Source organism: Mauremys mutica, chromosome 20 (assembly GCF_020497125.1).
Source record: "Mauremys mutica isolate MM-2020 ecotype Southern chromosome 20, ASM2049712v1, whole genome shotgun sequence".
Lineage (NCBI taxonomy): Eukaryota > Metazoa > Chordata > Testudines > Geoemydidae > Mauremys > Mauremys mutica.
In genome coordinates, this window is record NC_059091.1 from 12,760,820 (window position 1) to 12,775,994 (window position 15,175).

At 46.3% G+C, this 15,175-nt stretch overlaps 1 protein-coding gene and 1 long non-coding RNA gene across 7 annotated transcripts in view; one reads left to right on the plus strand and one right to left on the minus strand.

Annotated features, from left to right (window-relative positions):
- The window catches only part of LOC123354020 (ras-related protein Rab-3C-like), a 35,795-nt gene that overhangs the window by 13,441 nt on the left and 7,179 nt on the right, over positions 1–15,175 (plus strand). Inside the window, exon 1 of one of the 6 annotated variants that reach the window (XM_044995628.1) lies at positions 15,064–15,114. The exons of the other annotated variants lie outside the window; for them this stretch is intronic. The gene's annotated coding sequence lies outside the window, so the exon portion shown is untranslated. Of the gene's footprint in view, positions 1–15,063; positions 15,115–15,175 lie in introns of those variants that run through there. 6 annotated transcript variants of the gene reach the window in all.
- LOC123354026 lies at positions 3,240–13,175 on the minus strand. The gene is made up of 3 exons (XR_006574597.1): positions 12,626–13,175; positions 11,475–11,617; positions 3,240–3,937 (listed from the first exon to the last, which is right to left on the minus strand). It is a non-coding gene; the product is annotated as an uncharacterized LOC123354026 (long non-coding RNA).

Sequence of the window (15,175 nt, forward strand, 5' to 3'; positions counted from 1 at the left end):
TGGGCATGGACGGATCTACCTACTCAATGCTTGAGGTGGTGCCTGGAGATCAGGGCCATGGCAGGTTGGTGCTAACCACTGAATAGGGGGAAGCTGGCCCAACCACTGCTCAAGCCAGAGCTATTCTCAGCTTGGAGGACATCAGTTTCTAGTGCATTTTACAGGGGAGGAAACTGAGGCATAGAGCAGGGAGAGATGTGCCTCACAGTCTGCCAGCAGAGAACACTCATGGGGCTGGGACTAGAACCCAGGAGTGCTGCCTCCTTCTCCATGGCCCTGTCCCCATGGGGCCATGTTGCTGTTCTCCCCAGCACCTTTCCTTAGCAGGACACTCAGAATGTCCCATTGTAAAGCAGCTTTTTGCTCCCCAGGAACATCCCAGGTCCAGCCCCTGCTCTGTGCTGACCCTGGATGACATTAGCATGGAGGCAGTAGCAGACTCAACCTTCTTTACATGCTTTAGCCAATAAAGGGGACCAGGAACCCCTCTGGCATTAATTGCAATAGTATCAGTGCTCCATCTGGCTCTTTAAAGCAGAAACAGCTGATTGTAACGGACAGTTCTTTCTCTATAGAGGCCGAACAGAGAGGGACTTGCCTGACAGACAGGGGGCTGCCATCCAGCCAGCGCCACTCCCCTTCCTTCGCTGAGTCGCTGAGGCCCAGCCAGTGCACGTTGGGCTCAGTGATGTGGTTAGACAAAAACCTCTATGTGGGAAAACAGGTGAAGGAGACAATCATGATCCCGAGCAGAAGTTGAGGGGGGGAGGTGAGGAGGTTTCATGGGGCTGGTGTTTGTGGCCAGCAGAGTCTGTAGCTATAGAATGTCACTCCTCCCCCTGTTTTTCCAAACCTTTACATTAGGGCTGGCCACCCTTCATTTCCCATAATGCCCCAGGCACTCCCATGATGCATCGCTTTCTCTCTTCAAGAGGAGTGACCGTTGTGCATCATGGGAGATGGAGACTGACTAGGTAGCCTGATCTCTAAAGAATGGGGGCCTGAGACATCGAAACTACAGCTCCCATGAGGCACTGCAGCAGCATTTCCAAGTTGAAATGTTTCGATTTTCAGCCAAAAAAATTGAAATATATATAAATCTTTGCCCCCCAAAATGAAATTTTTTTACAGGAAAAAAATGTTCATTTTCTGACCAGCTGTACTTCAAATGCCTCATCCCTGCCCTTTGTCCTGCAAATCTTCCCTTCAGAATGGGAGGTGAACACTGGCCTGTACGCTGTTTGGTGCGGGTAATTTTCAGTCCTGGCTTAACTACATCTCTCGAGGGATGAATATTTCACACTCTGAAGGGACACTGCGAGGTCGGCGTAAGTTTTAGTGTAGACTAGGCCTTAGAGCGTGAAACCACACACCATGCTACCTTTAGCGTTACCAGTCACTACTATACCTTGTCTACACATGGAAGCTGACTGGCGTTCAGTAATCCTTCCCTGAGTACTTCAGAATCCGTGACTTCAATTCCAGAATAATTCATGTGCTTCATATGATTTATTCCAAGAAATCCTGGAATAAAATCATGCTTGTTCTGAAATAGCCGCAACCTCATTGGGGCACTATCCCAGAATAGCTACTCTGGTCAACTCTTCCTGTAGATAACTCCATTTAGACCACTGTGGGCTTTTGCTTTAAATAGGATTAAAGGTTTGGTGTTTGTGGTGGCTAGCGTTTCACTCGACCAGTTTAACACATGCTAAAGTACAACTGCTTTGTCTTGACTCGTTTATTAAACTAAACTGTATAATGCAACAAGGTTTAAATTCTAAACAAGGTGTCCAGTGGGCAGGGGTCTGAGGGTGTGTGGTTAACATGTCAAATCCTACTGTGGCCAAAGTGTGCTGTAGCTGGCAAGGCTGTGCCTGCACTTGGGGGACACTGGCAGGCTTATCCCCGGCTGAGCTCTGCAAGGGCAAAGAATGAGTGGTTGGCAGCGTGTGAGCCACAATTTCTGTTCATTTAATCTGCCTGTCTGGGGTTTACACTGCATGTATCATCATGGTGTCTGAGCACCTGTCTGGACAATGGCAGTGGTCCTTGTTATCCATAATCCCCTCCAGCCAGCACAGACTCTAGGGGATGGTATCACTGGCCCCAGAAAGAGCTCTCCCCAACCAGGGCTATCACTGGAATCCATGTATTTCGCAGGTAGATCACTTCACTCCTTTGCATTTCTATTTATAGCTCTGCGTTCATGCTTGCTAAGCAGGAAAGAGATTAACTGAATACTCACTCTCCCAGGGAAAAACCTCCAATCACACTGTTTATCAACATGGGTCTGATTTCCCAGACAAGACTGATTCACTTTCTGGACTGTACCAGCTCCTTCCCACTTGACTAGCTGACCTGACACAGCTCACAATTCCTCCTTTGTTGGCTAGGAAAATGATCCTAAGGAAACTTCATGTAGATTCCCACTGCACTGCAGCAAGTGGGGGTTCTCTTCACCAAATGCAGCCCTAGATGCACATTCTACCCAGTGAGTTGGCCAGTTCCAACCTGACATCTCTGACCCAGGGATACTATTTTCAGGGTCAAGACGGACACATGACTAGAAGTAAAGGGTGTCATGTGACCCCTCTAAGAACTCCTCCGACCGCCCTCTACCAATCAGGATGGGTTTTAACACACAATCACCCTGAGAGGAGATTTGACCAATCTGGGGGTGTCCTGGGGTGGAGTGATCAGGCAGGAAGAGGGTCATATGACTCCTCTAAGAACGCCTCCATAGCCCCCTGCCAATCAAGATGGGTTTCAGCGACAGAGGACTTTCCCAAGAGTGGATTTGACCAATCGGGGGGAAGGGAGCTCTGGGCGAGATGACCCATGCAGAAGAGGGTCATGTGACCCCTCTAAGAGCTCCCCCATCGCCCTCTACACATCAAAATGCAGCATCACCCCCAGAAGTCCCAGCACCACATGGAAGAGGCCATTTTGTTCCAAGAATGCATGTTTTAGAAATCATGGAAACAGAGAGGAAAAATGGAGTCCTTCACCACCTCTGAGAGAATTTAGGATTGAAAAAGTTCTAGCGGAGAAAGGAAAAGGGAGAAAAAAGCAGCTACTGGTGAAATGGTCGGGGTGGGCCAATAAGTTTAACAGCTGGGTCAAAGCTTCTCAACTCTGTGACATTTAGAAGCAAACAAAAATGATTCCTCCTGCAAAGAGAGAGAGGAAGAGAGAGAGAAATGAGCGACAGCAGGTTTTACATTACTTTGCCCAACAACGCCAGCTCTGGGTTCCCCCCCCAAAACCTCAGCTCAAACTTTACAATACAGATAATTAGCCCCTTGCATCTCCCAGGTGCCTGGGAGATGGGGTTAGTGGAAATACAATACCCGCACAGCTGCAACATAGAAAAGTTAGACTTAGACTAAAGTTATTCTCCAAAAATGGGTATAGTGCAAAGATAACTGAAAGCAGCCTGTTTGCTGGAGCTTGCTACTCTTTCTATATAGCAAAACTGCTTCATACTCCCAGTGGACTTTGCCCAATATTGTTTTTAAAAATGAGTACCTATTGGGAATTTCTTAGCACTCAGTGCTAGTACAAGTCAAGCCATTTATTTGGGGACCTAGATATGAACACAACCGCCTAACCTGAGGCAATTTTTTTTTTAAATCAAACTTGGCTTGTATTCATGTGTTACCTATTGCCATGGTGGCATCAGCAAGCGGGACATATGCAATGAAATTCACTGTACATAAAGTTGCCGCAAGAGTCTGAAGCTAATGCTTGTTGCTTCACTGCACTTTGGGGAGAGAGCTGATCAGTGAAACAGAACACCTGCCTTTCCAGACATAATCCATTGTCCAAAATTCCTCTTCATCCAAATGAATGCCACCTCCTCTTTCTTCTCCAGGTCCATATACATGACCCAGCTTACCACAAGACCATCAAATGGGGAAAAAGTCTCCAGGCTCTGGCAAAGTACACATAAAGGTTTTAGCTGACAGTTGAGGGAACCAAATAATCAACTCAACTTCAAACGACCATAATTTGAGCAAAGATAAAAACATGGTCCTCAAACTTTCCATCTCACTTAACTTCTTTGTTGCTAATGTTTCAAACCACACAGGCATGTGTTAGGTCAACAACTCAGAGCCAAACCCCCAGATTTTCCAGAGCTCTGCTTCATGTTCTGGGGAAACAGAGGCTCACAGGTAGGTTCAAGCCACCTTTCTACTGACCCAGGCAATCTCTTAAACTGCCTGGGGCCAAGTTCTAACTTTCTGTGCCAGGTAGCTACTCCCAAGATGCTGCTGGCCAAGATTGCAAGAACACATCATGCTCCAGTCCCACCTCTCATACCTTTGCCATGCCCCCTCCTGGTCCTTAGCCTGCCCCAGGCTACCTCCTAGTACTTACAGGGGAATCTTCAGCTGCCACTTTAAAGCAACATTTAGTTCCCTTTTTGCCCTCTGAGCCAATGCAGTGGCTCAAAGGGGACATACAAGGAAGTAAGGATTTGGGCTATACAATTTCAACATTGTGAATATTTCTTTCACATCTGTCCTGCACACATGTATTTCTAAATATTAAACACTGTTTCTGTGTGAGTTCCCAGATTTTTCTTAACAAATTTAAATGATTCCTATTAAAGTAATCAATTTTATGAAGAGACTGGTATCTTCCTTACAGGGGAGATTTACACTATGGCCCCAATCCTGAAATCTTTTGAGTAGTAATTCCTTTTAAAGCCTAAATTCTGCCCTTAGTTACAGCCATGCTATTCCCATTGCATTCAATGGAAGTTTAACATGTGTATCTGAGGGCAGAATAAGGCCTTATAGCACAGATTGGAGACTGAGTTTCTGCTCAGCTGCACTCTGTGCAGGACGTGACAGGAAAGGAGAAAAGTATCTGTACACCACCTTTATATTCTCCCCATCCCCTGGGCTGCCACAAAGTAGAGCAGCCTTAAGGCAGCTCAGCTTACCCTGGCTTGTAATAGTCACCAGATAGGAAGGATGGGGGCCAGATACTGTACATCAATAGGAGGAGTAGCCTGACTTGATATGAGACGATAGGCAGCACTGAAATTCATGTTTACTTTCCTTAGCACTTCAAAATGTCTTTTGGAAATACTCTTTAAGGAAGCACCACCAAAGAAACCAGGCAGCTTTTAGAAGCAAATGTAATCATGGTATTAGCATTGCCATTGTCTACTGTCACAAAATGTAGTGGTGTGATATCACTTCAGACATTTACAGTCATCTCTACTGCTTGCTTGGTCCACTTCCTCATGCCTCAGTTTGTTGGTATAATTCACCATCCTACATGCAAGGAAAGTGCAGGATGTTGCCGGCACAGAGGCCTGAGGCGACAGCAACAGTGGTTCGTTGCCCGGTGTGCTTCGCTTCCAATAAACACACCAAGGTGGAGAAGCAAAAAAAAGGTTTATTTGAGATCTCAAATAGGTGCCAGGGAGAAAAAGCATTCTCAAATCCTGCACACACACACAAGCGGTTTTTCTCTCTTTATACATAACTTCAGCTAAGCATTCCCATCACCCTCACACTCCTCCTCTCCCCCCACCTTTCATTCCCATGCAGCAAATACACTTTGCAATAGCAATTACATGAAGCAGTTAAGTCATACTTGGCAAAAACCACTTTAGCTCGTTAGTAACTCTTCTGTGAACAGTTATCTTGTTTTACTTTCCTGGATCCGTTATTTTGCCCCCCCCCTTAGCCAGGTGTAAGTAGTCCTCATCATTATCTCCTGGCAGTACCACAGTTGAGCTAGCTGTTGTACATTCCATTCTCGGTTACTGGCCTGCTGGGTTGATTAAAGTTCAAACATAAACATGGAAGCGCTTTGGTCAGACATGGAGTGACTTTAGTTAATTCAGGCCTACTACAGAAGGCTTTATTGACACTTATGGCTTTCCACCCTCCATCCCCCACTGAGGCTATGGTGAGGGACAACAGGGGAGGAAGGAAGCCGCATGGCAGTTCCTTCCCCCCAGCACCCCCCTCCAGCCCCCAAACTCTGTCCCAAAGCCTGCACTCACCCCTCCGCATGCCCTCCCAGAGCCTGCACCCCTCCACCCTTCCTGCACCCCAGCCCGTGCCCCAGCCCGGAGCCTGCACCCAGCACCCAAACTCCGTCCCACTCAGCCCTGGGCAAAGCTCCTTGGTCTGGCTCCCAGCCCCTCTCCAAGGGTTGCAGCTGTCTGGAGGTGCTGCTTTCCACACCTTCCTCATTCACACACCTCATTCATTCAATAGGGCAACTGATTACAAAGTGGAGAGAAGATATTATTCTATTTCTAGCAAAAAGACATTTTTCTTTTACCTTAATTATACTATCTTAGTGGCCTGCTATAACATATTACTAAGTGTCATAAATAAACAGATCAGGGTTAAGGTCTCTTTTCCCTGGAAAGGGTTAACAAGCTCAGTAACCTGAGAAACACCTGACCAGAGGACCAATCAAGGAACAGATTCTTTTCAAATCTCTGTGGAGGGAAGCCTTTGTCTGTGTTCCCTGTTTTGCTCAGGGGGCTCTCTTTGGATCTAAGAGAGGACAGTCATGTCTCCAAGTTCTCCTGGAGTAGTTTCTACTATTTAATAGTGAGTATTAATTAGAAAGGCGAATTAGTCTTATGAGTTGATTTCTACATTTGCAATTGTGTGTTTGCTAAAGGAAATTCTTTATTCCTGTTTGCTGATATTGCTTTTACTGAGAAAGGGGGGAGGGGGAATTCTCTCCAGAGATTGATAAGTTTAGACCCTGTATTGTTCTATCTTGGATTACAGAGACAAGTTACTTTCTTTTTATTCTTTAATAAATTCTTTTCTATTAAGGACTTGTTTGGTCTTTCCTTGGGTGGATTCTCAGGGAAAGAGAAGCGGGAGGTATCCCTCTGTAGTTAGATCCCGGTATCTCTCCTAGGAAAAGGGAGGGGGAGGAAGCAGGGGGAATGGTTTATTTCTCCTGGGTGTAAGAACTCCATGGATTTGGGGTTCTTGGAATCCCCTAGGATTTTGGGGAAGGACTGTGTCTCAATCCACATATCTGATTGAGTGGTGGCAGCGAGAACAGACCTAAACTAGGATTTTAGTTTAGAGGGAAACTAAGGCAGGTCCCCACATTGGACCCCAACAGCTCCAAGTGGGGGTGAGACCTATGACATGGTGGGCAGCGGTGAGGGATTTTTCTGAACCAGACAGCCATTGCTATTGTCTTCTCCTAAAGCAGGACTGCAGGTTAGGAGGGAGAGAGACCCCGAAGGCAAACAGACACAGGTTTTCTAACTGGTATTGTTAGAAGGAATCTTCAGCCAGGTTGGCTGGAGGGAATTAAGTTTTCCAGCAGGCTTTGTTGGAAGCAGTTTTTCTTTCTTGTTGCTTGGACAGGCAGCTTGAGGAAAAGGCAGTTTTCAAGCAGTTTTCAGGGTTAGAAGCAGTTGCAGCAACGTTGGCTGGAGGGAATACAGTTTTTCTAACCAGGCTTTTGTTACAAGAAACACCCTGCTGAGAGGGTACTTAGCAATTGTAAGAGAGAGTTGCAAAACCGGTTTTCTACCTTCTTGGAAGCCAGGACGGGGAGACTGTTTTTTTTTTTTTTTTTGGAAACAGATTTTCAGCTGGGTTTAGCTGAGGAAGATAAGGTTTTCTAAGGGGCTGTGTTAGAAAGGAACTTTTTTTTCTTCTTTTCTTTTTTCTCCTTTTTCTTTCTGTCCGCTTAAAAACAGCTAGGGAAGAGGTGCAAGTTTTTCTAGGAGGCTTGTTAGAAAGGACCCCCCACTGTGAGGTACTTAGCAAGTTGCTAGAAACAGGACAAAGTTTTTTTTTTTTGGTCTTCTCAGTATATCAGCAAACAGCAACTACACATTTGCAAATGAAAAGGTTTTGTTTCTTTTCTATTCAGTCTCTCGGGAATAGAAAGGGTTAGGAATTGGGGGAACCAGTTCACTGAATGCAGAGGGGTGTGGCCAGCACCAAAAAGCACAAAGACATGGAGAAGCAACAAGCCAAAGAGGCTAACCACAAGAGGGAGCTGGAGAAACAAGAAGCTGACCACAGAGCCAAAGAGGCTGAGCACAAAAGACAAATGGAGTTAAAAGCCAAAGACCTGGAATTAGCCAGAGCTAACCCACATGTTCCAGCCAACCCTAACAATCCTTTTCCAGGCACAGTTCCCCATCCCAAGAAATTTCCCACCTACATGGCAGGTGAGGACACTGAGGCCTTCTTGAAAAATTTTAAAAGGACCTGCCATGGGTACAGCATCCCTGAAGACCAGTACAAGGACTGGTCAGGAAAGTGGACTTTTGCTGTCTATGACAATTATTCCATCCCCATGCTACTGGGGGAAGACTTGGCCAACCATGTGTAGCTGGCCAAGACGGGGGGAGTGGTCACCCGCAGCCAGGCCAAACAAGCAGGCACTCCCATCCCTGTTCCTGAGCCATCCACCAGGACCCTGTCTGTGTTACCAGAGACCCAGACAGAGGTGGTGGAACCGGATCCCATGCCAACAACTACAGCAGCCATAGTACATCCAGTTCCAGGACCAGAACTGGAAGAGCAACCAGCGGCAAAACCAGCGCCAGCACTGACGCCAGCGCTTGCAACTCCACCGCCAGGGGGCGCCAACAGGCCTGAACTGGCAGAAGCAGTAGACAACTCTACCCAAGAGGCTCAGCCAGAGCCTGAAATATCACCTTGTGCACCAGCGGAGAGCGGTTCACAGTCAACGGAAACAACATCATCACCTACATCGCTTCCAGAGTGACCAATTCCAAGTCCACAGTCTATGGAGGAACTGGTGTCTCCAGCTTCAAGGGAACAGTTCCAGACTGAGCAGGAAGCCGATGACAGCCTTAAGAAAGCTTGGGCGGCGGCACACAGCAATCCACCGCCTCTCAGCTCTTCTACCCAATTCCAGTTTGTTGTAAAACAAGGACTTTTATATAAGGATATTCTTTCTGGTGGACACCAGAAAGGCCAGAATCCTCAAAAACAGTTGGTAGTTCCAACTAAGTACCGGTACAAGCTCTTAAGCTTGGGCCATTCATCCCAGTGGTCATTCTGGGGTGAACAGAACCAAAGACAGGTTGGGAAAGTCCTTCCACTGGGAGGGGATGGGCAAGAATGTTGCCAAATATGTCCGGTCAAATGCATAAAAAGTGTTGTTCAATGTCAAATACCTTGTTGTTTACATACTTAGTAGTATATGTAATAGTGCATGTGTTTTGTTAATCTGTTTATTTTAAAGTTCTAGAAGGAAATCACCGCCAGTGTGGTTCCCCCACTGTCTGCGATTTGGGGGGCATGTCATAAATAAACAGATCAGGGTTAAGGTCTCTTTTCCCTGGAAAGGGTTAACAAGCTCAGTAACCTGAGAAACACCTGACCAGAGGACCAATCAAGGAACAGATTCTTTTCAAATCTCTGTGGAGGGAAGCCTTTGTCTGTGTTCCCTGTTTTGCTCAGGGGGCTCTCTTTGGATCTAAGAGAGGACAGTCATGTCTCCAAGTTCTCCTGGAGTAGTTTCTACTATTTAATAGTGAGTATTAATTAGAAAGGCGAATTAGTCTTATGAGTTGATTTCTACATTTGCAATTGTGTGTTTGCTAAAGGAAATTCTTTATTCCTGTTTGCTGATATTGCTTTTACTGAGAAAGGGGGGAGGGGGAATTCTCTCCAGAGATTGATAAGTTTAGACCCTGTATTGTTCTATCTTGGATTACAGAGACAAGTTACTTTCTTTTTATTCTTTAATAAATTCTTTTCTTTTGACTTGGTTAATTCCTTCTCTTGTGGAAATTCAGGGGAAGGGGAGGGGGGAAGAGAGAGTTCCTCCTGGGTTTGATTCAAGCAGTTTGAATCAGGTATCTCTTTCCAGGACTAGGGAAGGGGAGGGGGAGGTAAGACCCTCTTTGTGTTGAGTCAAGGATTTGACTCAGTGTATATCTCTCCAGAGTGGCTAGGAGAGGCGGGGGGGGAAGTGGGCCGCTTCCCTGTGTGTAGAGATTCAGGGACATTGAATCTGTGTTCCCCAGGGAAAGTTGGGGGACAGGCAGTGTGTCAGACACTTTAACCTGACTGGTGGCAGCGAAAAGGAGACCTACCCTAGGATTTTAGGGTGGGGGAATACATGCTGGTCCTCACTTTGAAACCCCCCAGTTTCAAGTGAGGGTAAAACCATGACACTAAGGTTCAATACAAAGTCATGTAAAAGTTATACAAAAATGCATAATGCAGAGATTTCTCTACACCTGCATTGATTGACTGCTGTGTGCAGTAATATAGTGACCCCTGGGTCTTTGAATAAGGCTATATACTGGGGGGCTGGGGTTGCAGCAGCAAGTCGGGGGCGAGCAGGTGGGCAAGCGGCAAGTGGGCAAAGAGGCAAGCAGTGAGCCAGCAGGGGGTTTAGGGGCAGGCATGGGGGTTTCTGGCAGGGGAGGGAGAAAGTGAAAGGAGGTGAGTGGTGGGTGGGGGACTGACTAGGAGGGATGCAGCAAGTCAGTGGGGGATTAGGGGGTGAAGGAGTGTGATGGTGGGGCCGAGCGGGGAGGGAGTGGGTCCGGTTTTACTGGTGTGATCTGGTCACCCTATGTGTGCAAGGTTTCAGAGTAGCAGCTGTGTTAGTCTGTATCTGCAAAAAGAACAGGAGTACTTGTGGCACCTTAGAGACTAACATTTATTTCAGCATGAGCTTTCATGGGCTACAGCTCACTTCTTCAGATGCACAGAATGGAATACTTCTTTTTGCCTATGGGTGCCATTTCTCCTCACTCCCCCTCAAACCTTCCTCTTTGGCCCACAGCTGTTTTGATGGGGTGGCGCTGAGGAAGGAGGGTTTGTTTCTGCGAGGCGAGCGGCGCTGGTGGGGGCAGTGTTTCCACGGGGCCGGGCGGTGCTGGGGGGAAGGAGGGGATATAAAATAAACATTGAAGAAAATCAGTTGTACAACTATCAAAACAAATTATTTTCCTAATATGAAAGTGAAAATGTATAATTAATATTCTTTTAGAATGTGGTGACTTCTGTCAATATGGGCAAGAGATCAAGAGATATTGGTAGAAAGTACCCAAGTGGGAGTAAGAAAAGAGCCATATACAATATTATGTAGTAATATATAATTTTGTTATTATGTATCTAGTCATGGAAAGTAAATAATACAGTAAGAAATAAAAGGTGGGTTTTTTTAAGTCATCCCTGCTGGGGCCCCGTCAAAACTGTTCGAATTGGGCCCCGCACTTCCTAAAGCCGGCCCTGGCTGTCCATCTGAGTGGCAGCCAGGGATGGTCATGGGTCACAGGTCTTACTTGCAGCCTGATCTGTAAAGAGAAAAGAGAGAAGGAGAAGAAACACCACTTACCTTTGTCACCATCCATCACGGTTCTCCTGTGCATTCAGACAGCGTGTACTGAGCAGAAAGAACACTCAGTGCAGGAGACAAAGGGACTGAGTTAAACTGCAGATGTCAAGTTCACATACTTCCATTTTTCAGTGACTAATCTCTTAAGCCAGTGGGGATGGCCAGGGTACAAAAGTATTTCTGTAGATCAGCATGTGATTATTTGTATTGCCGTACTGCCTCATAGTCCCAGTCACAGACCAGATTCCCATTGTGCTAGGACCTGTACAAACACAGAACAAGCTGGTCCTTAACTGTCATTAATTAACACATATTAACAGCACAACAGACAGACAAGAGAATAATAAAGCAAGCAAAAAAGCCCCCTTTGACCAGGTACCAGCATATAACTAATATAATGCTACATATTTAAGGAACTTTCTCCCTGATTCAGGGTCTGATGTAACTAAGCCCCTGTTCCATACCATTGTGTAAACTGGGGACTTGTATAATTGCACAAGATGGAAAGTTTACAGCAGCACACAGTTGAGGCCTACTTAATTTTTAGTACATTAACAGGAGGCCACTGTGCAAGAAGCTAAGGGCTTGGTCAGCACAGAGAGTTTGCCTGTCTCTGTGCTGGTGTTATGCACCCCTCAGGGTCTACACCTGGCTCCATAATATCGGGCCTTTAAAAAATGCAGCATCATGTAGGAGCACAGGTAATTGTAATAATGCTTGTCCATTGCAGCTGTTAATGTCAGGGCAAGGCATCCACATATAGGTCCACTACAGATGGACCAGTGATAGGAAGAGTGTTTGTGCGTGTGACAAGTAACACCACAAACTATGTAATGCCACAGAACAAATTAAGAACAACAACAGAACAACATTATGTGTGGCAAAGCCATGACAAACACTGTGCAGGCATCAAGCAGCTCATAAATTAGCACATCATCACCCAAACACTGCCTCAGCTTGATTTAGATCTTGGGCAATAAATGACCCTCAAAAGGAGGCCACAGCTTTACACCCATGATCACTGTGGTGTTAATTGGCTGCATTTTACAAGAGCTGCATCATAGGTTGACTCTGAGTGTATTTACAGGGGGCCAGGTTTTCACCACACAGGCACAGACACACAGAGTGTTCTGCAGCAGTGTTAGCTGAGCTACAGCAATGAGCAGTGGGATCCTAGAGCCAACCCTGAACTTTATCATTCCACACAAATGAGAAATGTCCTAAAACCATGGAGCTTTCCTTTTGGGCACTATAATAGGGATCCACTCACCTTTTGAGAGCCTCTTAGTGGCTGGGTCTGGTACCACAGTCCTTTTCTCACCCCTGGGGAACCCTGCCAGCCGACCTCAGTGAGTCTTCTGTGGCTCAGGCCTCTGGCTAAGTCCCAAAGTCCAAATGAACCCCTCTGGGATAGTCAAGAACAGTCCCATTGCCCTCACTAAGGTCTCCAGCCCCAACTCTGGGTCCTTGAAATTCTGCCCTTTGTTCAAGCTCTCCATAAGCATTTTCCCCTTCATGGGGCTTATGCCACTGTAGATGGTAGGGGAACTGGGCCTGCCCATAACTCTGGCTTCCAAACCATGGACCCTGTAAACAGTAGCTAGGCACTGCTTTTTTTCAGTTCATTGTTGCTTCTTCCTACCAGCCACTTTTAGCTTCACTCTCACCTCAGGGTTAAAGTTCTTAGGGACTCTCTTCCTGCAAACCCAGCTTAAACAAATGCTTCCAGAATCAAACTCTAGCTATCCCCTGACTTTCTGTGGCCAGAGAGCAGCACCCTTTCTTGCTCCTCCAGTTCCTGCCAGGAACTGACCTGCTAAGGCCCTGCAGCTCCTTTTAGCTGAGCCTGATGAGGTCTGATTGGCTGCTTTCCTGAGGCCTCCCTAGACAGACCCAGATTTGTGGCTCTTTTCCTGAGGCAGGGTGTAGTAGGACCACAGGGCCTCTTGTAAAAAGCCTCGAAGCCCAGGTACAGCCCGTCACAGGCACAGATCGATTGTTTTTCTTAGAACCAGATGAGCCCCTAAGATAGTTGCTTAGCGTAAGTGGGAAATATGATGCAGATGTTAGAGGAAGGCTGTGGAAAGGGAGGATGGTCCAGCAGTTATCGCACTAGCCTAGGACTTCATGTGTGACCTTGGGCAAGGCACTTAGCCCTTCTGTGCATCAGTTCTCTGCCTGTAAAATAGAAATAATAGTGCTTCCCTACCTCCCAGGAGTGTTGGGGATACATACATTACAGAGTTTTGAGGTACTCAGATACTACAGTAATGAGAACCTAAAATAGAAGTGAATGTATTTGTATGTTGCTTGTTTTATAGTATTAGGACACTAGGTTCATTCAGAAGATCTGCTGAGCTAAACCAAAATCAGGAGCTGTTGGTTAGTATCAGCACTAGGACTTGGCAGAAGAGGTCCAGTAATTCAAACTCTGTATCTCTCTCAGCCAGCACCTGTGGTTGTGTAGCTAGTATAGCCAATGGCAGCAATAAAAATATCAGAGAGAGAATGACTCCGAAAGGTAGAATGAAGTTCCTGGTCAGGTTTCCATATAAAGGAGGATCCATTCTACTATCTAAAATGACAATTACTCTTATGAACTGAACTGTACAACTCCCGAAAGAAAGGCAGACAACAGTCTACTGATTAAACTGCTCTTCAGAGCCCTGTGTTTCCCTGGGCAAGGAGAGCTGTGCTGGTGACTCTGCGGTTTTCTGTTGGGGAATTCACCCAGGGGAGGAGGCTCTGGATGATCTCAGGTGTTATTAGTCCAGATCTTAGCAGAACACTGGAAGACAAAAGAAACCGCTTATGCGGTCGATTGCACACTTCAAAAACTCAGCTGCTCTGAGCAGACAGCTCTGATATCTATGGGCGGGAGCTGTGTGTTTCCACCCAGGGCGCCCCACACAAAGCTATAAACTGGAGGTTCCCTCTCAGCCATTCTATTTGCTACTGATTCCCAAGGATAAAATGATGCCTCCTAGATCTCTTACCTCACCAGCAGACACACTCCCTCATGGTGAGTCTGGGGGTTTTCAAGCAGAATCCATGTTTTCTGCGTCCCGAGCACTCTCACCAGTCTCTCATTCCCAACTTTGAAAAGCACAGATTCTAATGCTTGGACAGAAAACCTGGGGAAAGAGAGGCACAGAACTGCAGCAATCGGTAGGAAGGTGCAGCCTGAACAGAGTCAGGAAGCCCAGGTTACTTGTCAGGTCTGCTGTTCATCGACAGTTCATCCACTGGCAATATCCTGGACACCAGTGTCCCTGGAAGGACTTGATGCCAGGAGGTATGTTTCTGTCTCATATATCTCATATAACTAGTTTTGCTAGGGACAAAATTTTGCAGTCATTTTTCACTTTCTGCAAGGAGTATGGGCACTAGCAGAGTACAAGGATATAGAAAAGATACATGATCAGGACCCAAAAACTGGGGGCATAGAGTGTGGTGATCACTAGTGGATATTTTGGGGTCCTATCTCCAGATATGATGTGACAGAGTGCTGAGGGTTTGCACTTGAGTCAGCACTCTGGTCACTATTAGTACTAATTCAGTTCCTTACAGAAAGCCTAATTGGACAGAAGTGTAGCTGATTACGAGGTCAGATTGGGGCTAGTGAGTCATGGAACCAATCATTCCATTAACAGGGAAACCATATAAAAGGATACAGGCAGGAGCCCTTTGAGGGGAACAGACAGAGAAAGAAACTTGGGTGACCAGATATCCCGATATTTGGGGCTTTATCTTATACAGGTGCCTATTACTCCCAACCCCTGTCCTGATTTTTCACACTTTCTGTTTCTCTTTGGGAGAC